The sequence below is a fragment of the Choristoneura fumiferana genome, chromosome 13 (genome assembly GCF_025370935.1).
Source record: "Choristoneura fumiferana chromosome 13, NRCan_CFum_1, whole genome shotgun sequence".
Taxonomy (NCBI): Eukaryota; Metazoa; Arthropoda; class Insecta; order Lepidoptera; family Tortricidae; genus Choristoneura; species Choristoneura fumiferana.
Window position 1 is genome coordinate 448832 of NC_133484.1, and position 26083 is coordinate 474914.

Here is a 26083-nt window from a genome sequence, read left to right on the forward strand (position 1 = left end):
TATGTGTCCATGGAAATAAAACGGCGTACAATAAAAAACCTAAAGCTTCTGGAAACAATTGTGGACGTAAGAAAAAGACGGCTCAATAATGTAGGAAACTAATACCCATTCATTACCGATGTGAGCGGGACGGCGAGACGCGACGGAGAAGGAAAGAGTGAGACGGAATTAATTAATGTAATAAAAGAGGATAGAGAAGGCTTCGGCGAATGAACTGATGCGGTGGACGCGGCTGTATTCTTTTTAGTAACTGTCTTAATTAAATGTTTATTTCTAGATGCAATTTGTGGTATTACTAGCTTTTACTAGCGGGTTCGCTTATAGGGTTTTATAGACCTAGCATTCTAATCTTAAACTCAAAGTTAAAACATATTTATTCAATTTAGGCAAGCTTGCTCGCTCGGCTCGTGTCTGTGGTCACAATTCACACTAACCACTCGCTTCGCTCGTCGTACCTAAATTTTTCTTTTTTTCGGACGAATGCGTTGCTCTAATCGATCTGCCGTGTTGTTTCTCAGGCACATCGTGATACGCCTGGGCAACTTTTAGGCATATCATGAATGGCGGCATTTCGCGATATGCCTAGGAATTTCGTGATCTGGCGGATTTTACGATCGGCCGCCGACATATGTATTACTATTTTTTTTATCAGCTATTAAACCATTTCTATTCTTTCTTAGTTTGTACGTTTGTTACTATTTCATTGCTTTATTAAATATAATGACACGGATAACTCACGTCTTAAATCGAGTTTAGCTCGACTGTTTCGGGCTAATCCGTAGCCCTTCGTCTTCGGAGCAACGCGACTCAGCGGCTTCATTGTATTTCACCCGTGGAATATTGATACACGAATCCGCAGACGGATACACGGGGGCTTAAATGTGGAGTATACCCCTTGACGCTAACAATAACGACGCGACCTTAATTGTGCCATTAATCATTCAGCTGTAAAGGGCCACTGCAAGTAACTAAGACAATAAGTGGGTAGTTTGCGCAGCCGCCGGATTTACAGCGGATCCTGTTACGAGAGTGCTGGTGGGGAGGCAGTGTGAGCGGGCAATATATAGAGCTTGTGCACACAGCGTTTTTGCCGGCGGTTTCTCCGCAGAGCGGGAATGCGGCGCGCACGCGGTATCTCCGCGATTATTTGTCGCCAGCGTGCCGCCGCGGTGACGCCGACCGTATATGACCGTACGTGGCTTAATCGCCGCGTCCATGCGACGGCACCGCGGCGGCTCGCAGGCGGCGAATAATCGTGGAGTTACCGCAGCGTGCTGGCCGGGTGCACGCCGCGTGTGCGTGTGATATATGCTGAGCCGGGACCTTTTTATAGCGGCAACTTTTCTTATGTATTTTTTAAATTATTTTCATTTTTTCTTTCTTTCCTGCTCTGTCGAGAAACCGCCGGCAAAAACGCTAGTGTGAACAAGCTCTACAGACGTTAGAAACACTATGCTGACCCTTAATTTCCACTTGAGTACCTATATGGTAGCGGTTGATAGCAGTAATTTGATTGATTAGTTCCTTTTGTTTTATTTTTTATTCTAAATAGCAGTAGTGCTTTAAGAAATGAAAGGCGTAAGATTTTCCAATGAAATTCAGAAGATAGAAGTGTCAAGTTTTATAGCGGGTGGGCCCTGTAACAGGAGCAAAAAATTAAAAATACAGGTTCTGCTACTCAAATGGAACTACTTTAGTTCTGCAACTTTCAAAAATTAAGTAATTTTATCATTATGTTTATTCCAAACAAATTAAATTTAATGAGATTTTTAATATACGGCAATCAATAACCTAAATGACATCGCCTGTTACGTAACAAAATGACGGATTTCGTAATACATTGCTTGTCCAATCAAACTTTGAACTAAGTATAATAAAAATCATAATACAACTTATTTTCAAAGGTTGTAGAACTAAATTAGATCAAGATTAAGAGTGGAAGCTGTGGTTTAATTTTTTAGCTTCTGTTACAGGGCCCAGTTTCCCCAGTGCCCAGGTGTCAGTTGTGCCCATGATATTTATTTATTTTATTTATTTACAGACCTCCATATATTATATTTTCGATCCGCTGTCAGTCGACCCCCGCGCACCTCCTCGCCTTATCGGCAGCGAACAAAGCTAGCGGGAGCTTTCATATGATAACTAAAGGGCAAACTCGCACAATGGGGCTTAGCGTCTAAAAAGATACTGATGTTTGCTGTATTGTCTGGAGGCGTGGGCGTCTGAATGGGAGAAAAAAGTATCAGGCTGGTTATGGTTAAGGAGGATTCTGGACCACCGTACAGTGGAGGAAATACAAATAAAAACGTTTTTTTCTATCGGTTAAAAGTGCTTTTTGGTATCCTGCCGTGTCACCAAGTAACATAGTTTAAGTGCTAGTTCTAGTCTTAGTTTTAGGTGGTACTTATGGAGCCAAAATAAACCTTTCTTTCTTTCTTATGAGTATTTAAATTTCTCATAAGTTGTCCCGCCATGAAATTGACAAGAAATCAGTTTGTCACGAAATTATTAACACTTAGGACGAGATCATAAAACATATACTGCATAAAACACCCAAAATTTCTTGACGTCAGGAAAACGTCACGAAATCTCTATTGGATCCAACAACAAAGATTATCTGATTTTTTTAAACACAGCATTAATTATTTTTTGTGTTGAAATAGCGTCAGAAAATATCTTTTTTTTATATAAGTGGACAACTGAAAATAGACAACTTATTGAGAAATACTCTTATTCTACTTAAGTAGGTGCAGGTGGTAGGACCTTGTGCAAGGTCCGCCCGGATTGCTACCACCATCTTGCTCGCTAATCCTGCTGTGAAGCAGCAGTGCTTGCACTGTTTTGTTTCGGCGTGGAGAGTAAGACAGCCGGTGAAATTACTGGCACGTGAGGTATCCCACCGTCCTTAGGCCTCTAGGTTGGCAACGCACTGCAATGGTGTTGCAGATGTTTTTGGGCGGTGGTGATCTCTTACCATTAGGAGACCCATTTGCTCGTTTGCCATCCAGTCAAATAAAAAAAATAAAAAAAAAGTACATTTTTCTTGCTTATAAACATGGTAAAAGTCAAAGGCAATTAAGCGCCGACTGACCCCTAAACGGTATCACGGTGGGTCAGAATTTACCGTCCTACCATTACTTTTAACACATTTTTCATTCCTTCACGTCCAAGGTAACAGAAATGACGAGAATATAATACAACCATCACGCCTGTATGCCCAAATGGGGTAGGCAGAGCACACGAAACGTTACCGCTTCGGAGCCACTTTTAGCAATTTTAGGTTTTAAGTTTGACAAAACGGTACAAAGAGTGACAGGTTGCTAGCCTGTCGCCTACGGTATCCCTTAACCTATATCCTTAGTCGCCTCTTACGACATCCACGGAAGAAATGGAGAAGTGTAATTCTAACCCTACACCACACGGGTACAAAATTTATAATATAATAATAATATAAGTGGAGCAAGAGAGGAGAGGCCTTTGCCCAGCAGTGGGACACAAAAATAGGCTAACAAAAAAAATGAGTACAAAAACTTGAAACACACAAATAACAGGACACGATCCTGCAGCAGCAGAGTACTGTCATAATTAAATTGTTCAGTTAAATACCCAACGTGCACCATAAAAAAGCGTGCACCAATTCTCACGCCTCTTTATGTCGTGCAAGTCTTTAGCAGCTTTGGCTGCACTGTGCTAATCCGCTTAGCGATCAAGCCTCCACCAATTACACCGCATTGGTGCCCACTGCTTCAAGCACTAACATCGCTAACCTCTTCTAATACCTTTGTCGCCAGTGTAAGCCTAATTGATTTTCTAACGGAATTAGACATGAGGCTAGCGACCTCAATAGGACAGTTTTGTCATTGAGGGGTTGCATTGTAAGAGCCAGCATTTCATCCCACCGGTGTAGGTTCCGAACAAGATAACAAAGAATGTTTTATTTTTCACAGACAAACGTACCTTTGTTCAGTCTGAACCAGATTAAAGGGTTTATTAATGTTTCGGCCAATAACGTTTAGCAACCTGTTTCATTTCGCAATTTTTAATTTTTCAACTGTTTAATACTTCTGAAATAAATCCTGAAATCTTTACAGTTTTAGAGTTTGCGAAATGATAAGTTGCAAAATGAAACAGGTTGCCAAACGTTACGTTGCGAAAAGGCAGTACCCCAAATTGAAAACATTTATAAAAAGTCATTTACACGGAGGAACAAGAAGGTATTGTCGTACGTGTTTTAGTATTTTATTTATTTGTATTTTATACCGCATTTATCGTGGGGAGTGGTACTTTCCCTATGTTTACAGTGTGCGCCTGCTTTGAAAACGTCGCCGTCAGCGAGTGGTTTTTGTTCTAAAATGTCAGGCCAACCGAGCGCCGCTTCCCAAAATTGTGATAAATCGGGCTAGTGAAATAGGTACCTTTAATATCTTAGGAGTGTTCAGTCAGTGTTATAGCTATCTTCATTACAACCAGTGCACCATATCCTACAAAGTGGTCTGCTCTGAGGAGTTGTTTGATTGCCTGCTGCTAAGTTTCTCCATGGCACCCCGCGCAATCGACTTCCTTTTCACCCTCGCCACCTTAATAGCTGGCAGTCTACTACAGTTCGTTGCTTACGAAACATTTTGCCACGCATGCTGAAACTGGAATCAGCTTGCAGCACCAGTACTTCCACACCTGTACAACTTGGGAATTTTCAAAAAACGTAACTCGATTTATGATATGGGTGTCCATGGGCGGCGGTTATTGTTTTTCATCATGTGATGCCTGCTCCTCCTATCATATAAAAAAAGTTAGTGCACTGAACTAAAATAATTTCTTAGCTTACCCGCGATCTTTTGATAGCAAAGTTTATGCAAGACATGCGTCTAACATCTAACATCTGGTAGCATGGTGTACGGTTGTGCTCCTCTGAAGATGAGCTCTGGTTAAGTTTGAAACGCGTCAATGTAGTGTGGTGGTGATGATTAGGTTTGTGTGAATTGTGTGTGTTTGTACAGTGTGGAGGGGAAGGAACTGCATGAACACGCATATCTTGCATAAACGTAGCTATCATAAGGTCGCGGGTGAGCAAAGAAATTATTGTAGTTCATTGATATGGAACTCCGCAAAGTAGCGCCTGATTCAATAATTATTTAGTGCACTGGCTCCTAATTTTTCCAATTTCATCTTAAATCTTTTAAGCTCTTGCACTAGAAGAGATTGAACCAATGATTTCAGTAAATTAACGAATATGCAGTTTCACAATAAAACCGAAGCTGATAAAATCTCTCGACTCATGAATTTTCGTCGCTATTTTACGATAAGGTGCGCTATGATTGAAGTCGCCTGACGTCTGGCTGCTAGGGTTGTCAGCTGTACTAATATTGTAAATGTGATATAATATAATAAGGTTAAAGGTAAGTAGATGCTATTCTGCGTGGCTGAGGCACTTTGCGCCTTGAACCAATCCTAACCTAATTTATGTTTTTCAAGTTTTTGACAAAAAGCAGGTTAAGACTAGGTTGTTTTTTAGATCACTTGCTACTTAGACCCTTCTTAGACCTCTTGCAACTCAGACCAGTTGCTTCTTACTCTTAGACAACTTGGGTACTTAGATCTGCTGCGTTTTAGACGAATTGATACTATACCAGGTTGAGGCTTGTGGTCTCGGGTCTGATACCCAAAAGGGGTATATATTACAAAAATACGAATCCTTGTTCCTGAGTATTGGGTATTAAATATTTATTTAATAATGTGTTAATTTATTTAAGTATGTTCATCCGTTGCCTTGTACCCAAGACCCAAGACTCAGAATAAACATCGTATTTCTCATACATAATATCTGCTCAGGCCAAGAATCGAACCTGGAACCTCAAGACTTATAGTATTAACTTTCAATCATTTGTATTTCGCAGTTAGATCAACTTCTGGTGACAACCCTATGACTGCTTCGTCAGGAATCCAGACGAAGACTATGGCTGATTTTCCACCCACCGCATTTAAAATCAAATTCTATTTTAAACGCCTTAATCTGTTCTTATATGAAATTCTTTGCACTCCAACTATTCTTTGTCTCCCAGTTTATGTGCACGTAGATAGTGCGTCGTAAAATGAGTTAAAATGTTGGTTTTATAGCACATGTGACTCTATTCTTTAATGTTTTAGTTACTGAAATATAAATAGAAATTCTTAGATACGAAGTAATATCTCTTAAAGTGTTGAAATTGCACATTAATGCAGATGAGTTGTATATTTACAGTGAAATGTAATTAAATATTTAGCACGGTATACTGACATAGCTGTTATTTACACTGTAGGAAAAGGTAGATAAACTTACTTAATTAGAAAATACAGCTATAACAGTATGTGTAGATATTAAACTTGTGGCGTGGAGTGTTTATGCTGTTTTATTAATTAAATTTCCAATACAAATAGAATGTTAGTAAGACTAAAATGTATGTTTAAGGTGCAAAAATAAGGTATGTACCGACAAAACATATAAAACATTCGAAAACGACAATGATGTTATTGACCTAAACTTTTACCCAGCAAAATAAATCGTTGCATTTCATTTCAAAATCAGTGCAGAATAGTCAAGGTAATGTGAATCTTTGAACTTGCAATTCTTAGATAATAGTACATTGTGTCTTAAGGGCGGTAAATAAGGAATTACGAACGAGAGTCTATTAGAAGCCCGAAGTCGGAGACTGAAGGCTTTAATGAATCGATGCTCGTAATTCTAGTACCCGCCCGTGCGCCATATACAATGTGTTTCATCACATTATCTAACTTCAGTCGAATGGGCGTAGCTGGTAAGATCACTCGCAGCACGGGTCGCTTACGGGCAGTCCCTCATAGAATGGCATTAGCGGAAAAAAACCCGCGCGTTATAGGGCCCAAATACTATGAACACCTACCCTCACACCTAAAAAGCGAAAGGAACGATGAAACGTTTAGCCGTCGACTAAAAGACCTTTTGTTGGAAAAAGCGTTTTATTCCGTAAATGAATTTATGAATCTGACATTTTAATTTTATTGTTTAAATTGTTATTATTATTTCTTGTTTTTATTTTATTGTTTTTACATTGACATTTAAATTGTTACTCAATTATTGCCTAATGTATTAATCTTTACATATCCTTGACATTTATTCTTTATATACATTTCAATGTGTTTTCAGTCTGACGATCCCTTGAGGAGAACCAGTCTAATTTTAATTGTTTACATTCACATGACATGCTTAGAATTTTATTTTTTATAATTATTACTAATCATATTACCTTTGACGATTTCAATACAAATTCTTATAACTGACATTTATGTAAATTATAATGTAATGATGTATTGAATGAATAAATAAACTAAACTAAACTAAACATTTGCGAGTAAAATTTTATATTTCTAAAAGAAAAAATATAATTGTTCCAAATATTGGCGATACCTTAGGCTGCGATCTTGGCAGCGCCGCCCTCCCCCTCCCGCAGCACGTGCCTGACGTACGTGTGCATTTGGTCCTGCAGCAGCGCGCGCAGCACCATCAGTACGGGCACGGACTCATTTACCGACCACGGGTTTCATGACAAGCACATTAAGGTCGAGGGTTTTATTTGGGGGGTTGCAACCAAGGTAGCCTGCATGTTAGGACACTGTTTACGAGCAAGTGAGATGAAAAATATAGTAAATACCTCCATTCATTTATTTCGGAGAGTTTGGTAACTACTCAGATGAATTTAACAAAATTTGCTGTATGGGTGCTTTATGGGAAGAATAATACCTATCTCTGGAAAAACGGCTCTTTCAGAATAACTTCTTGTAGCCGACGAAATATCAATCTCTGATCACGTTTAGATCATCATCCCAGCCTTTATAAGTCCCACTGCTGAACACAGGCCTCCTCTCACAATGAGAGCCTTAGGTCGTAGTTCCTACACGGGCCCAGTGCGGATTAGGAACTTCGCACACACCATTGAACAAACCAGCGAAGTATCCGGTTCGTGGTTGTTGGTCTGTGTTTATCCTTCCTGTTAATTTTTTCGTTGTCGTTAAAAGGTAGGTCTAATTTAAATTTGTAACCCTCATTTATTTTATTTTTCGTTGGAGACCGTTGTTAGTCCATATTTCAAATACCTTCCCGTTATTTTAGTATATTTACTTTAAATAAGAATTTTTCGTTGTCGTTGGGTCAGGCACACAATAGACTAACAACCCTCATTTGTTTCTTTCGTCGTTGAGAGTGGTTGTTAGTTGTTGTTTAAATACCTTCCCGTTATTTTAATTTAGTTACTTTAAACTAAAAATTGTCGCTGTCATTGGGTCGGGTACACGATAGATTAACAACCTCATTCTTTTATCGCTTTCGTTTTTTTTCGTTGAGAGTGGTTGTTGGTCTGTGGTTATCCTTCCTGTTAATTGTTTCGTTGTCGTTAAAAAGGTAGGTCTAATTTAAATTTTGCAACCCTCATTTATTTATTTTTTGCCTCATTTATTCATTTATTTTCAACACACCTGCTCGTAAAGTAGGTCTTATTACAGCGTATTTACACTGATAATGCAGAATATTACCCATGCCGTGCCTTTTACATTACATTATCGCACTAGTGCCTTTTCATTACATATCTTTTTAAATATTAGCAAGAAGTATTAATGTTTCGAAAACAGCTAAGTAGTTATTTGCGTAAATATAAAATTCAATTCAAAATGTGATAAATAATTAAAGAATTTCATGAAACTGCTTGTTAGCTTGTTGGTATTTATAATTTGACGGTGTATTTTAACTATAAATACCCAATTTCAAAATTTATAAATATGTGGCTGATTAGCTACTTTGCCGGTGCCCTTATCTCAGACTTGCGCGCGCATGCAGCGCTGAGCGCGCGAAAAAAAAAAATTACGGCCGCCATCTTTTAAATGGGTTTCTGTTTGTTAAGTTTATTCACAGTATTGCATTTCGTTAGTGTTGTTTTGTAAAATGTCGAATTTAGATAACGAAGAATTACTTATCGAGTGTACGCCGCCAGATATCATAGTTGAAGCGCAAAATGCGAGTGATAGTCTTTTGCCCTCAAAATCAAAAGATAAATACATGCAAGCCTACGCAAATTTCATTCAATGGAAAAATAGCAAAAATGCAAGCTCTTTCTCAGAAAACGTGTTCATGGCTTACTTTAGTGAACTGGCGAAGAGGTATAAACCTAGTTCGCTTTGGTGTATATATTCTATGTTGAAGAGTACCGTGCAGAATAAAAATGCAATTGACATCAAAGCGTACACCAATCTAACTGCATTCTTGAAAAGACGTTCAGACGGCTTTTACAGTCGAAAATCCAAGGTTTTAACACCTAATGAAGTGGAGAAGTTCATTAAAGAAGCACCGGATAATCAATATCTAGCGACAAAGGTCAGTTCCACTATTTAGTTTTGTATTCATTATTATAATATTTGTAGGCGGTATTGTGAGTGTTGATATAATAGGAACTAAGTACGATTATTATAACTTAATTATGATTTTATTTATTTTCAGGTCGCATTAATATTCGGAATTACTGGTGCCTGTAGGCGTCAGGAATTAAACAACATTACGACAAAAGATATAGAGAATCACGGAGAGATGCTACTTGTCAAATTCCGAACACTAAAAATAAAATTCCTCGGTCATTTACTATTCACGGACCATTTTATGAAATAGTGAAAAAATATGAAAGTTTACGTTCAACAAAAGGAAAATCTGACCGGTTCTTCCAAAATTTTCAAAACGGCAAATGCACGAGTCAGCCTATCGGAGTGAACAAATTTGGATCGATGCCTAGAGAAATTGCCAAGTTTTTAGGCTTACCACAGGCTGACGCTTACACCGGACACAGTTTTAGGCGGACTTCAGCTACATTGCTGGCTAATTCAGGAGCCGATATATTGACTTTAAAACGCCATGGGGGATGGCGATCTAATAATGTCGCCGAGTCATATATTGAGGACTCCATCCAAATAAAGCCGACATAAGTGCCAAAATAACACAAGCAATCCATTTGGAGCCACAATCCAAGAAGTTCTGCCCTGAACCGCGTCCTTCCACCTCATATGCCAATGATGATTTGGGATTTCATACGTTTGCTAATGATGAAACGCAATGTTCTTCTACCTCCTTTCAGAATGTTGCATTATCACCGACATTTACAAATACCCAAGAACAAAGCAATGAAATAATTAATAATACAATTAAACATACAGTACAAATGCCTCATAAGGCGGTAGCATATCATTTCAATAATTGTACTTTTAATAACTGTTTCAATAATTAAAGTTTTTAAATAAATGTGAACTTTTTTACTTTTCCTCGCAAGTGTGTTGAAAAAACGTCGTATGAAACACGTGAGCATTGGTCATTACACTTTTCGTCTCCATTAAGCCTTCGCCTTCGGCTCAGGCTTAAAAACCGACTCGAGTGTAATGACCAACATAGCACACTTGTATCATAATGTACTATTATCGCAACATACTTCGCTGGTTTGTGCAGGTTACTTGACCGTAAAGCTCGTGGTAAATCTCAATGGAATTTCGCACATGAATTTTGAAAAACTAAGAAGTGCGAGCCCGGGTTCCTCTGCTTGGAAGCGATAGGTCAAACCACTAGGCCACCACGGTTCACTACACGTTTAGATACACTATACTATTCATTTGTTTTTTAAAACGTACGCGTCGATTCACTAGGACGGACGCCATTGCTGTTTTCTGATGAAACTTGATTGTAAACGTAGGAAGACTTAATAAGTAGACATATTGCATTCTATAGCTATCTAGACATACTTTTAAGTACCTCACTCAAATGAGTGGTAGATTAACGCATCCATACCCAAGCTTTAGTGGTACGCGAAAGCCGTCTTAAAATTACTACTTAAGAAGCACATTAAGTGGTGGATTGTCAACCGTATCGTCGGCTATTAAGACCCGGGTCGGATTACGGACCCACTCGAGTGGTCGCAATATGTCGGCCGGCCTTTCATAAAATATTTCAGGCTTTGTGTGCAACAAAGGGACACCCGGGGAGGCTGTAAAGGAATTCATTTTGGAGGCATTATGTATGGTGAAGAGTGTCGCTGGAGATAAAGATACGGTCGTCTTGGGGTGAGTCTTGTTGGAGGAATCGTACTAGACACAAGCAATGGTTAATTCCTATTGGAGTGGGTATTTCTTGACAGAAGGATATAAGTCTTTATTGGAGTAAAAGTGATGTTTGATGTATCACAAATATTTTCTAAAGACTATTAAATACATGTGTGGCTTCGGGATAATGTATTTTTTTGGATCCGATCAACCCCACAACGAAAACAAAGCCATCCATTGCTCTTAAGCAAATCGTTAATTTTGTATTCTGTACCACCGAAATCATTGTACCGATAAGTCTCCATTTTGAACGATTATTTATGATTCCAGGAACTACTCTGTTGTCCGCAACTCCGCTTGCGTAGAATTCGTTTATCGCTATCCCGCGGGACCTCCACAATTTTCCGGGATCAAAACTATTCTATGTGCTTCCCCAGGACTCAAACTACCTATCTGTATACCGAATTACATCTTTCGGTTAAGCGGTTTAGACTTGATGAGGTAAAAAACAAACAAACTGACTTACGAACTTATGCATTTATAATATAAGTAGTTTATTTGTAGTCATATCCTTCTCGTAAAGTTCTCTTCTATCTTTCTAACTTCACACAATAAGTTGTTGTTCAGGGACATATCTCGCACAAAAGATTATCTCGTGAAATGCAAATTAAGTAGTTATCATGAAAATGAAGCCGGACTTACCTGGAAAATTAGTTTGAGGAAGTTCAATATTTTGCTGGGTTTAGATAATACGCTACTGAAGATACGAGTAAATACTTGTACTCAATCATACTAATATTATAAATGCGAAAGTATTCTGTTTGGATGTCACTTCTTTACATTTAAACCATAGGACTGATTTAGTACATTGTTTAATTGTGACTTGTTCTTCGGACTTTGACTCAAGATCATACAAAGTTTTGCTTGCTTGGATGTTTATTTTATTAATATTTCTTCTTAAATTTAAGAGCTACGCTCTGGTCGGTGCAGTAATATTTATGTTAATATTTACCTGAATATATATTTAAGCACTTAAAATACCAACTACTTCTCACAAATTTATCGTCAATACTGTTATCCTTAATTGGATTTGAGACGTCTTCAAGATTACCTTTACCTAACCATGACTTATTGTCATAATCAAGCGAAAGGGTTAATACAGGTGGGTCAGTTAGACCATCTTTGCCGCTTAAGCCTGTAATTGAATTTATAATGGGCAAGTGCGGGTAGTTGGGCCTCGCAAGGGTTAAAGGCTTTGGGCGTGGTTTTAATGGAGAACGGTTTCTTAGAGGCTTCGAGTAAGCATTATAGTAACGAGTTTGTGGTTGGCTTAGTTGATGGAGACATAAGGGTTGGTAAGTTGGTAACGGTTCAAATTTGGGTGAAGCAAATATTTGTGTTGTTGGTGATGCATGGGCATTTGAGCAGTAGCATATTTAAGGGGTTGAGAGAGGGTTCTATAGAAAATTAGAGTAAAATGATGTCGAGGAAAGGTACGATGGATGCAAATGCGTGTTATTACGATATCGGTTGAATAAATACGCAATCGTGCAACTAAATTGAGAGATTCTGCTTTAGAAAAGAATGGGCCAGCGTGTTTGCATCGATACAAAACACACGCCAGACGCGCTTTAGCATCGCGTCTGTATTAATATAAAGCAATAATAAGTAAATAGAATATAGGTATCAAAAGGTCTAAAACCGAGTTTAGACTTGCAAGAAAAATCGTGCAAGTTGCATTACATTGCGGCGTTCGATTGACCACTAGAAATTCGTTGGCTTTACGGCTTCGCAATGTATGTTGCACGATTTTCAATGCAACCGCCGATCGTAAAATGCGCCAGATCACGAAATTCCTAGCCATATCGTGAAATGGCGCCATTTCATGAATTGGCTGAAGGACATCCGACATATCGTTCGAAACTTATCGTTTAACGATTTGCCTAGTGACGTAAGACGTTCTGACGTAAATATCGTCTGGGTATATGTCGGCGCCCGATCGTAAAATTAGGCAGATCATTGAAATTCCTAGGCATATCATGAAACGCCGCATATGGGCTTTTAGCATTTTTTTAAACGCCAGCGCTTTCCGCGGCCACGCTCGAATCGCTCGTCGTACTACCTAATATTTTTTTTTTTAGCATAATTACAAATATGTGCCGGTAAAAACTAGGAATATATACAATGCGAAAAAACAATCGACCAAAAGAATAATTTAATCGTCACATCGTGATATGCCTGGCAAACTTTTAGGCATATCATGAAATGGCGCCATTTCATGATGTGCCTAGGAATTTCGTGATCTGGCGGATTTTACGATCGGCCGCCGACATATCGATACAAACATGCTTCGACGGCCCGTTAGGACGCAATCATAGTCCCTTAGTTTTATCAAACATTTGGATACGATCCAATTTGCCTAATCCCCAACAACAAGCTCAGGTTTCCTTAAAATTCTACCAACAAGCTTCCCAATATTGCACCCGTCGCCTTCGGACTCGATTGCCTGGCACTCGTGAATATGCAAGGAGGCTAAGTGTTCGTGCTAATACCAGACGGCAGGGGGAGCCATTGTCTTTGAATATTCTGAGGTTTAGCGGTTGCGCCCGACTAAGAGTTGAGTGTCGGTTTGGTTCTGGTCTATCAATTTAAAGTAAATGGATGAGCTTACTTTACTACGCGAATTATAATAGTGAGGGTAGAGTAGGTACTTATCCACCTTTATCCCTTGCTAGTCCACGGCACACGTAAAGCCAAGTTTAGACTCGCAAGAAAAATCGTGCAAATTGCATTACATTGCGAGGCCGTAAAGCCAACGAGTTTGTAGTGGTCAATCGAGCGCCGCACGGCAATGTAATGCAACTTGCACGATTTTTCTTGTAAGTCTAAACTCGGCTTAAGACAGCTACGTCTCATTATCGTCATCATCATCAACCCAGCCTATATACGTCAAACTGCTTGGCACAGGCCCCCTCTCAGAATGAGACGGCTTGGGCCATAGTTCCCACGCGGGCCCAGCGCGGACTGGAAACTTCACACACACAATACGGTATTTGACTATTTTTTATATGTTTTATTAATTAAAACTACACAATGCCTGTTATCGAATAGAAAAACATTTTTTAAGCTACCTTTACAAATAACAAAGTTATAAAGGTTTGAAATTCAAGATTAGACAGAGAAAGACATACTGGCACGTCACGTCACACGCCAGTACCGCCATACTTGCTGCATAGAGAAAAGCGTTTGAGAAAGAGACAGGTATATAGATTTTTCAAAAAATCACTATAAATCCAATTTTCAACCGATTTAAATTTTCTCTTCGCTAAATACTATCTGTATATCTATATTTTCATAATAATATTAAGATATGGCAAAATCAGGAGTTGTCAAAATACCGTATTGAATTGTGCAGTTTGTACTGGTTTGGTACAATGTTTTTCTTTACCAAAAAGTTCGTGGTATCGAATGTAATTTCGCCCATTTTGAAAAACTCATAGAGTAAGCCCGCGTTTGAACCCACGGTCCTCTTTTTGAGAGGCGGTCAAACCTCTGGGCCACCGCGGCTTCTACTACTTCCTTATTTAGGTACAATTTGAGGCGCACCGCGGTTTCGGGTGTTATGGAGCGTCTAATTCGATTAAGCCCTCCATTAGTGTGATTGTATTCCTCCAAATACAGTGATGTTATTTACTTAGTTAAGGACCGACCACACTGTTTTACAAAATACGCTGACGCAAACGCAAGGATGTGCTTGACGCGTACTATCCATCTCGCTGCTCAAAATGCGCTGACATACCGTTAAAAAAATGTGACTCATGTGTTACGTTTTTATTGCATTTCGTCCACACTGAAACGACGATGTTTTCAAAATGTTATTTTAACGATTTTTATCACATGCTTCTCTTATCAACTCAAAGGTTGACTTTTAGAGATCTCTTAAAGTTCGCCTTTGTACATATATCTCAATGTTTGCCAATTGTGTTTGTCTACTTATATTGTATAATAGTTTACATACATACGTAGAAGTATTAAAACACAACTTACATATTTATTATCTTTTTTTTTAAGCATGTTATGTCTCTTGATTTTATGTGTTTGATCGGTAGGTAATCTTTATAAACGTGACGCTCGAGGCGCGTCCTTATTTGTAGTGCGTCAATGTATTTCGAGTAAAGGTGTGGTCAAACCTTTAGATTACACTAAATATCTTCTATAACAACTTAAGTCATTATGTGGAGGGTAGAAAGCTCGAATTTCAAACTGTTTTTGTTGTTTGCTAATGTAATGGTCCCCTTGTATTACGGCACACTGCATGTGACCCAAACTATATGCTACAATGATTGTCTTATATTGTAATGGTTAAAATCCGGGGTATGAAATTAAACGCCCGGATAAAGTATGTACAGGCTTTTATTACACAAACCAACATTCACTGTTTCACTGGCTTATGCTACTTAATTAATTTAGTAAGATAGGTCTTAAAATTATTTCAGGGTCTTAAAATATCTATCGATAACGGCTTGTGTGGTAGTGTACTGGTGTGAATTTAAAGATGACGACAAAGACAGAGTTAAAGAGGGAAAACTCAGCTGCCGGGGTCCTGGCCGGAACGGAGCTGCCCCAGGATCACGCGCCCGATGCCCTGGCCTCGAGTGTTGTATAGCCGGTACCAGATCTATTAGAAGTATCTTACTAAATTATTTAGGTAGCATAAGCCAGTGAAACAGTGAATGTTGGTTTGTGTAATAAAAGGCTGTACATACTTGATCCGGGTGTTTAATTTCATACCCCGGGTTTTAACCATTACAATATGTATCGTTGGTATGTACCTATGTAACTGTGTTGTGTGTTGCCTGTTTCAAATAATGCGAGTGAGGTTTAACTCCTTGCGTTTTAAGTTGGAACCTTTCTTCAACAATGAACTTCTTCGGGCTGATGATGATTCGTTTTATGTAATAGTTTTTAGTAATTCACAATTATTTTTGTGTCTCTAGTAAAGACAATAGAACTTGACTTAAAAAAAAAATCAAAATATCATCTTTATTTCATATTTATAAGTAAGTAGATTTATCGTCCCTTTAGACTAAAAAGCCTGTGTTGGGACGCTCCGCTCCTCCAACAATTTTCAACGCGTGATACTTATGTCTAGATATTATAAGTACCTTAAGGTATTTTATAATTATAGTAACTAATCAATACAGAGAGTAACAAATATGCCTCGTAGACGTACACATACTTGAATTGAAGCAATTTGGTGCACAACTCGATTCAAAACCAAATATGATATTTTTCAGTCTGATCGACGTGTTTGTAGCTCTTTTGTTTATTGTGAGAGGGAGGCAAACGGCAAGTGGGTCATCTGATGCGAAATGAACACCACTGCCATTAGTACCAACTACTCAAGGAGAGTCATTGATCCGTTGCCGGCCTTTTAAGAAAGTATAAGCCCTTTTCTTTTTCTCAAAACTACGGAGAAAATGTATGCCAGATGATACATGCCGCTCTAGTTGCCGTTAAATCCTACGTTTAAACTGATTCAACTTGGTGACAATGATTCAACTGCCTTGCCTTGACACAGACTGTCCGTGCTTCCTTGACCCGTTTCAGACTAGTCTGTGTCCAGCAGATAATGCACTCTGGATGCCGGCGCTAACACAATTACACCTGCCAGCTCGCGGCGCATGTTTGAGTGGACTAGCTCCGTAACACGAACTGGGTCAGCTCGGGTCGATAGCTAGAAAACCTGCTTTCAAATGAAAAAAACCGCCATCAAATCGGTCCACCCGTTGAAGAGCTACGGTGTCACAGACAGACAGACAGACACACGATAGCGGTCAAACTTATAACACCCCTCCTTTTGCGTCGGGGGTTAAAAAAGGTTAAAAAAAGGTTGACGCTGTTTGGCGCAAGAAATTATTATACAAAAGACAATCACTTTTGCTTACACATTTTACATCTACAAACTAAACTTATAAGCAGTCTGACGCATCTCAAGATAAGCTCTGTTACGCTGAATCGCTTAACAAAGGCGCATAAATTCTTGCGCTGAGCGTAAAACTGATACGTCGGGGAGACAACTAAAGCCAGTCGGATCTTAGAACTTGATCTTGGCACCTGAACGGGGATTATCTGAAATTCGAACTCAAAGGTTTGTTGGGGAGAATCGCGGGACATTATGTGTATGGAAGAAACCTGATGGTGAACCGTAAGAGGGGGGGAGGATGGAACCGTAAGTGTAATTTTTGGAGTTGTAAACCACGTAATTTCTGCTGCTTTCGGTATTATACAAAAATCCAGTTTGTGTCAAAAGGCGACTCAAAATGAGTTGGACAAAAACAAAATTATACGCGAGCGAAAGTATAAATAGGTAGTGTAGCGAGATTTGAAGTGAATAATTGTACACACAGCTACATGAAGAACTGATTGCATAAATGGAGAATGAATGATTATGAATGAGTAAATGTCAAAATTCCGCTGTCATGTCAGGACATGTTCATGTGTGCGTAACCTCAACTCGACACTACCTATACGCGAGTCAAAACTAATAAACTAACCTAACCAACAAAACTAGGACCTACAAGACGAGTGGATGGAGCCTGGCGTATCAGGAGAAATGTGGATATGGAAAACCTGGCGAGCCCAACAACATAGGCGAGAGCAAGTCTGCGTTTTTATCGTTTATTTTGTTCATTACACGAACACAATAACACTCAATTTTTGACACCATTACTGCAACCTATGATAAGAAACGATTATATATGTAGGTTTCTACCTTACACCATGAACTATGTTAGTCATGTTTTCAGGGTTCCGCTGTGAAACTGCCAAAAACAAAACCTTTATAGTTTTGCATTGTCTGTCTGTCTGTCTGTGAATTTTTTCAAACACTCTTAGTACCAGAAAGCTACAATAAAATTTAAAATATACTTTAGGACTATGTACTTGTACAGTCGCCATCAGGTATTTAGGAGCGGATTCGCGCGGTATAGTTTTTGGGATAAGGAGCTAAAAAATGTGGGTGAAGTGCCTTTGAGACCTAAATAAAAAACGCCGTACTACCATCAGTGGTACTATCTGGTGATCCCATGGTAAAGAAGGGCGGATAACGGTAGTTCAACTTTTGGAACTACACTGTGATAACGGTAATGGGACTTTTGGGATGAAAATATTAGTGCCACTTGTCCCATGGGACTACTGGGACGTAATCGTCTCAGTTGTCCCATCAATGGGACAACTCAATGGGACTAGTGGGATAGACGGGGCTTCGTTGGCTCGGCCACGTGGAGAGAATGGGAGAGATCGTGCGGCCAAGAGAGCATACACCTAAGACAACCGACTGGAAGACGGCCAATCGGAAGGCCTGATATCGCTGGTTGGATGAAGTCCGAAAAGACCTGTGCGACATGCAGGTGGCAGACTGGCGCCTTGTTGTACAGGATAGGAACAATTGTCGGAGTCTTGTGTCGGAGGCCAAGATCCACTTTGGGTCGCTGAGCCGGCGAAGTAAGTAAACAACAAAAAGTTGGAAAACCCCCGACTTTGTCACTTCAAAGTTCAATATCTCAAAAAAGGCTAAACCGATTTTGATAAAACATGTCTGAGAACTATTGCAAATTGCTAGAATACCTGCTTTCAATTTAAAAAATCCGCTCTCTAATCGTTCCACCCGTTTAAGAGCTACAGTGCCACAGACAGACAGACAGACACACAGACATACAGACACACATAGCGGTCATACTTATAACAAACTTATAGCGGTCAAACTTATAATCTCAACCGCTGTAGGTAGTCATGAAATTTGGGATAGATGTTTCTTGTGCAATGATAATGAAATCCACGATGATTTTTTTGGGAATTCCTATGGGAATTCAGTAAAACCTCCGAATTTTCAACAGCCAGATCTGATAGCCTACGCATCCGAAGCCGCGGGTAAAATCTAGTAAGTAACGTGCAAGTCATTATTTCTTACACGCTATAACTTTGTAAAGGACCAATGATATTCGTAAATGAAATTTTAACATTCTTAGTGCCTTACAGCCTCAATTTAAGACTGTGACTTTGACTTTGAAAAGCAATTAAACTTATTTCCTTAGGCACACAACGATACATAATTATAACAAACAGGGGAATGACTTTGTAACAAAGGAAATTTAAAATGTACAGTCGAATATAATTCTCCTTTTTTAGAATTTCTACTTTTACTTTTCCACTTAGATTTTAAAGCAACAGAACAAAATAACATCACTTTGTATGCAAAATATTCATTTATTCGGAAAAACCCGCGAACACAAAGGCTTTCAAACAGCTAAGGCCATGTCTTGAAGGCAGCGGATCTTAACAGTTTTAAATAACACATGTTGTTACACATGCTTCTATGCGAGAGTATCAAAGAATTAATAGTTCTCAGATTTTTATGTGACTAAGTATACTTTACTCCCTTATTATATCCTTACGTACTAATACTATAGATACGAATGTAAGTACCTTTTTTTAGTCTGTTACCTTATCACGCTTAAACCGCTAAGCCAAATTAAATGAAATTTATTACGAAGATAGTTTAAGACTCTGGAAAGGACACAAGAAATTTTGCAAAGTTTCCATGTGATAGCAATAAACAATTTTTTACTTTGAAATGACAATGCGTGGGCTTTCCAACTCTTTAAAGTTGGATAAGGTTGTGCTTTGGTTACCCTTCGCTCTCCGCTCCCTCCAAGGCGCTACCTGCGCCTTCCTCCTGAAGTAAGCTGAATAATTTATACTACTTAACAGGGATTAATATGTCCCGGGAGTGCTAAAATATCATCCCCTTGCTTAACTGATTCCGTCAAAGCCCGTATTGAATTAACTTACGCGAAATAGTTAATTCGGGACGAGTCGGTTTAGGAGGAATTTGATATGCGAGAGTAACTCTGTTATGGTAGTTCAGTATATTCAGCTAAAGTTAAGTAAGTAACGACATTATCATTATCCCAGCTTATGTACCATCAGCCAAATAAGTGGTCTATCAATTTTTCAACAAGTTTCTATCAAATGAATATGTCGCTAAAGTCGAACTTTCAAGTTGACAGACACGTCTTGGCATTATTGTTTTGTGACATGCAAACGATTATCAACTTTTGGGTGTTAGACCACATATTTGGCTGATGGTACGTTCAACTTCATGGTACAGGGCTCCCAAGAATGAGAGGACTTGGACATTGGGCTTTAGTATTCCACGACGGCCCAGTACGGTTTGGAAACTTAAACATAGCATTGAGTTCGCAGGTTTCACGGTGTTTTCCTTTACAGTAAAATTTGTGGTTTTTAAACGTGATAATACAATACATGAATCACGAAAAACTCAGAGTATGATCTTCTGCTCGAGAGGCCCAAACCACTAAGCCGAAAGACGTCCACTGCTGGACATAGGCCTCCCTCAAGGCTCCTTATTCAGACCGGCCTGTGCTTTCCGCATCCACCGCGATCCCGCGATCTTAACCAGGTCGTCGCTCCATCTTGTTGGAGGCCTACCGACAGCTCGTCTCCGTTCCGCGGACGCCATTCGAGAACCTTCTGACCCCATCGGCCATCAGGCCTGCGAGCAATGTGCCCAGCCCACTGCCACTTCTAAGTTCCATCTTACAGACTGGCTAAAACCAAAAAGTCGTTTCTGGGAAATTGCATACGTTTTTATAAGAAAATTCCAAAAAATATTATAAACGAAACAGATACAAAATTCAGGATCTATTGTCAAGAAGACATAAATATCTAAGGCGCATTATAAAGTTAATGATTATATCATGGACAGGGATATTTGGAAATAATTCCGATCCGCATTAGCGATCCCTTCAAATAGCGAACCTACTGTGTTAAAAATAAAGTTGTGTTAAATACTTGTGATGTATAGATATCATTTAATAATATTGTAAATCTGTTTAAAAAAATATACCGTGTTGAGTTTCTTGCCGGATTCTTCTCAACAGAGGTTTTTCCGACCCGGTGGTAGATTTTTTTTTGACATTCATAAGTGCTTGTTATAGCCTAAATTGAATAAAGATATTTTGACTTTGACTTTGACTTTAACATCCTTTACTCGAAGCAGCTCAGGCCATTTTCGACCCTCTATAACTCCGTTGTGGATAAATATGTATTGGGTGTTAAAATTATATGTCAGGCCGACAGCTATCGCACTCCCCGGCCTGACGGCAGGAAATAGAACTCGCACCTCGCTACCCGCCACATCAAGTGGAAAATGATGGCGGAAATAAATGGTACAGAAAATTGTATTAACACTGTTACGGGAAAGCGTGAAAGAAATGAGAACGAGCGGTCTGCTTAGAACTAAAATATACCCAGTTGTATTGTCCAATGCGCTGACGGTCTGAGCGTTCACCATCCCTTTCTACTCTCGTCTTAACGTGTGACAGAACGAAATGATAAAAAAAACGGCCAAGTGCGAGATGCACTCGCGCACGAAGGATTCCGTACCATTATCTATACCCATTGGACATTAACAAAAAAAAAACACGTTTGTTGTATGAGAGCCCCCTTGTATTATTCATTTTATTTTAATTCAATTATTTCTTTATAAAGTGAATATACGATTAAATATTCTATGTATATTTTAAGCGTCTACTATTGTTATTAATAAAACTGCGAGAGGGGGCATTTCAGTTGCAATGCAGTCGTTACAACTACAATATAACTGCATTACGACCGTGCAGCCAGCTTGTAGTCGGTGTGCGGTTGACAGAATTGCACGGCAAGTGTAAACGGACTGCACAGTCGGTTTGCAGTTACACCAACTGCAGCAAAACTACACTCAAACTGCCATTTTGCAGCTAGGTTGCAGTTCAAATGCTGTCCATCTGTACCGGCCCTAAAACGAGGCAGGGCACGGACATTATCTTTGTCGTATAAAGTTACTCATTTCTCACTTACATTCATCGTAATAAATCAGCGATAGTTATTTTATCACGTCATGCATAAATATACATTCAAAACATTTTATAAATCATTTTCAATGGCAACTAAATGCGCGTAGAATCACAATAGGATAGTCATAACTCACAAACTAGCATGCGACAATGTGGCCAACCAATACCGGTTGTGACAAGCCAAAAAACATCCCATTCATCCTCAAAACCTTTGTTACTTTTTCTATTGAATCTACTACCACCCCAATTTCACCTTTAACTTCCACCACTACAGTTCTTAGTTCGTTAAATCCGTCTACATTTAGATGTGAACAGGTGTCAAGTGTCTGTATGTCTGCTTGTCTATTGTGGGCTGTCCTCAACTCTCGGGTAATGTGACACCCTTTTGTTTAGCTGAGTTAGCTTATCACATACTTGGGACTGTTGAGGCTGATGGAGAATTCCTCCGGATAAATATTTGCGTTAGATTGAATAGAGTCTTTGTAAATATTTTTGGAAGATACAAAGTATGTGTATTAGTTTAGAAGCATAGCTACTTCATGTGAGTCACCTAACTTCAAGAGGTTGTACAATCACGTCTTGAAGAAGATATGGACGTTTAAGTTGTTATCTTAAAAAAACCGGCCAAGAGCGTGTCGGACACGCCCGAAATAGGGTTCCGTAGCCATTGCGAAAAAATTAAGAATTTCTAAGAATTCTAAGAATTTCGTATTGGTACGGAATATTCCAAGTTTAGGTATATTTTATACCTTAGGCTGATATTTACTCTTAAACTACTAATAATTCTCAAGAAAACTTAACCGCTATAGTTTTCCTTGTAAGTTTGATATACTTACAACCATCCTGAATTTTATAAAAAAAATCCACAAACCGGTTTAGATTTTAGAGGGGGGCGGACCCTCGATTTTAATGAAAGTTAGCTTTTTAAAGTTGGATATTTTGCAACCAAATCACTGAATCGAAAAATCGTTTTAGCAAACCCCTAATGGTCCAACGATACCTCAAACTATAAGGTTGGATGAGATTTTTTTTTTATTTTTAATGTACCATTTTGTCGGCATAGTTTACATATATATTCGTGCAAAATTACAGCTTTCTAGCATTGATAGTCCCTGAGCAAAGCCGCGGACGGACAGACGGACAGACAAACAGGAATAGCGAAACTATAAGGCTTCCGTTTTTGCCATTTTGGCAATACACATGGTTGATTAAAACATCATCATCATTATCGTTAAAAGCCTCTGCTGACCTTCACAAAAAGACCACGACCTGACGACTCTGTCAAGAGTATAGCAACTTAGAAGAGAAGAAGAATCAAGAAAGAAATAAATCTTAGAATCAAGTTGAAGTACCTATATTTAAAAGCAACCGGGCAAATGCAATTTTCACTCAGCATTGAAACGTATTACGATTATATTTGAATAAGAAATTTTTTATATCTGTCTGTGTCAGTTGCCATCGAAAATGATCCGACATTGCGGACATTTTCCTTTGGAGAGGGGATCTGTTAACACTCGATATTCAATAGATACCTACAAATGTCTACAGTCAGCTACAAAGATAGATACGGCCAAAGTTACAAATATAATATATACACGACCTAAATGTTTACTCAATAAAGTCTTTAATAAACCTATTTCTTATCTTCGATCTTTTTGTAGATGTACGGAACCCTCGGCCCTAAAGTTCGGCTCGGACGTGGCCAGTTCTTTTCCGATATTAAAACCGTCAAAAAAAGGTAAAGCATTTGGTGATTATACCTGATCCCAGCAAAACTCAAAATCCATGAATAAAAGAGGCAGTTTGTCTAAACGACGCTCTAAAGGGCACTAACACTGCCGTCTCTGACACCGCACATTCATCCGACGAATCAGATGGCACGAGATGTGTCGATCGCGGGTGTCGGGCACGTGTCAGGCACGGTAAAACTTTACGACGCAAACGACGTGATTACAGCCAAGTGCTGACATACGGGCCCTTTCATCCCGACGTTTATGATACGGTTCGGGGAAAATTGAAATGGGTGTTTGTGAGCAGCGGCAGTGTTAGAAATTAAGCTAACGGTGTCTAAAGGCATGCTTGATGCATCGATGCATCAGTTAAAGATTTGCTACCATATGAAAAGAAATGGGATTCGATTTGTAGCATTCGAACATGGCGGATGTAGACATTATCTAATTTTGCTATTTCTGTTTCTTTGGCTAGTTGAAGTATAATTTTGATAGTGTTTTATGCGGCGATTAACCTTAACACTGAACAGTGATCACAAAATTCTATATTGCTCTCGTGTCTGAAATTTTTTAATGCGCAATTTGTCTCCACGCGGTTTCTGGAATTTTACTATCAAGTTGCAAAAACTACAATCACCGTACAACGTCCTCTCAAAGAAAGTACTTTGACACTGGCGAAATTGTTTTATTAATTAGGACAGACAAGCCATATTTTAAAAGAGAAGAAGAAGAAGAAAGAAATGGAATTAAATTAATATATCCTCTAGAAATTCTACTAATATTATAAATGCGATAAGTTTGAAGACCGTTTAAACCGAGCGTCACAGCTACGTCTGTGGTATAATGACAGACGTAGCTGGTGTATTGCCATAATGGTGTAACACCATAATTGTGTATTGGTTCGCTGTAATGCCGTGTAAATAAATAAAATAAAATAATAAATAATGGAAGCTCTTAGCTAAGTCATATCTTAATTTTTGTCCGAACCACTGTTTATCATGATGAAACGTTTATCCGTCGACTAAAAGACCTTTTGTTGGAAAAAGCGATTTATTAGTTTTCGTTCATAAATCTGAAATTTTAATTTTATTGTTCAAAGTGTTATTGTTATTTCTTGTTTTTATTTTATTGTTTTTACATTGACTTTGACATTGTTTACATATCCTTGACATTTTGGCCATTATTCTTATTCTCATTCTTTCATCATCATCATCAGCCTATGTTCGTCCACTGCTGGACATAGGCCTCTCCCATGGCACGCCACTGAGCACGATCCTCGGCTACTCTCATCCAGCTTTTGCCAGCCGCCCTGCGAAGATCATTGCTCCACCGAGCGTTGCCGATCTGTGGTCTCCACTCAAGAACTCGTCTACCCCAACGGTTATCGGTTATCCTCATTCTTTATTAATGTTAATTTCAATGTGTTTTCATTCTGACGATCCTTTGAGGAGAACCAGTCTTATTTTAAATTGTGTTCATTCACATAATGACATGCGAATTTTATTTTTTTATAATTCAATACAAATTCTTATAACTGACATTTATGTAAATTATAATGTAATGATGTATTGAATGAATAAATAAACTAAACTAAACTATAAAAAACTATAGGTTAGGTTAGGTTTGTTTTATAACAATTCTGAACAATCATTGGATTCAGAGAAAAAAGAGTTATGACAAACGATCATTCTGACAAACATTAGATTCGGACTTTCAATAAGTATTCGAGTCGATATGGACCCGCTATGCCATAACTTCATTGCAGAAAACTCTATCAAAACATCGAAGCTATACTACTACTGAAATCTATAACAGACTAAATCGTGTGTTTAGACTAAAAGCCATTATTACGAAACACGTCGACAGCGGTCTATCTGGTGAAAGTGGTTATAAAGTCAGTTAGATTTACGGTCCAACTGTAGCCAACAATTAATTTATGCCCCCGATCTTCAAGGGATACGAATGGATAATACAAGCAACACCAATTAATGGATAAATTGTAGGCTTGGATCTGGCTGATCGAGACGTATTTTGTAACCGAAAACTTACACTAAGGGCACAGAACAGAATACAGCAAACAACAATTAAATTAAGATTGTTTTTTGGAGTATTTTTGTATTCTTAATTTCAACTCCAAATTTTGTGTCGCTGCTTAAGTGACTAAATAAGAAACAAACAAGCTGAGATATGTGGTGCATAGGAGAAATTTGTGTCTGTACTCCTGTCCAGTGGTAGTGTAGGGGTATGGCACGCAGCACGGAATGCTGAGGACCTGGGTTCGATTCCCAGCGCTGGTCTCTTTTTTTGATTTTTTTAAGCATTTCATGTACCCAGTGTCACTTGCGTCATTAAGATGAA

At 38.8% G+C, this 26083-nt stretch overlaps 1 protein-coding gene and 1 pseudogene across 11 annotated transcripts in view; one reads left to right on the forward strand and one right to left on the reverse strand.

Moving 5' to 3' along the window:
- Positions 1–26083, reverse strand: part of LOC141434549 (uncharacterized) — a 512720-nt gene that overhangs the window by 348483 nt on the left and 138154 nt on the right. The gene's annotated exons all lie outside the window — the stretch shown is intronic.
- On the forward strand, positions 8742–10293 carry LOC141434314 (uncharacterized; annotated as a pseudogene).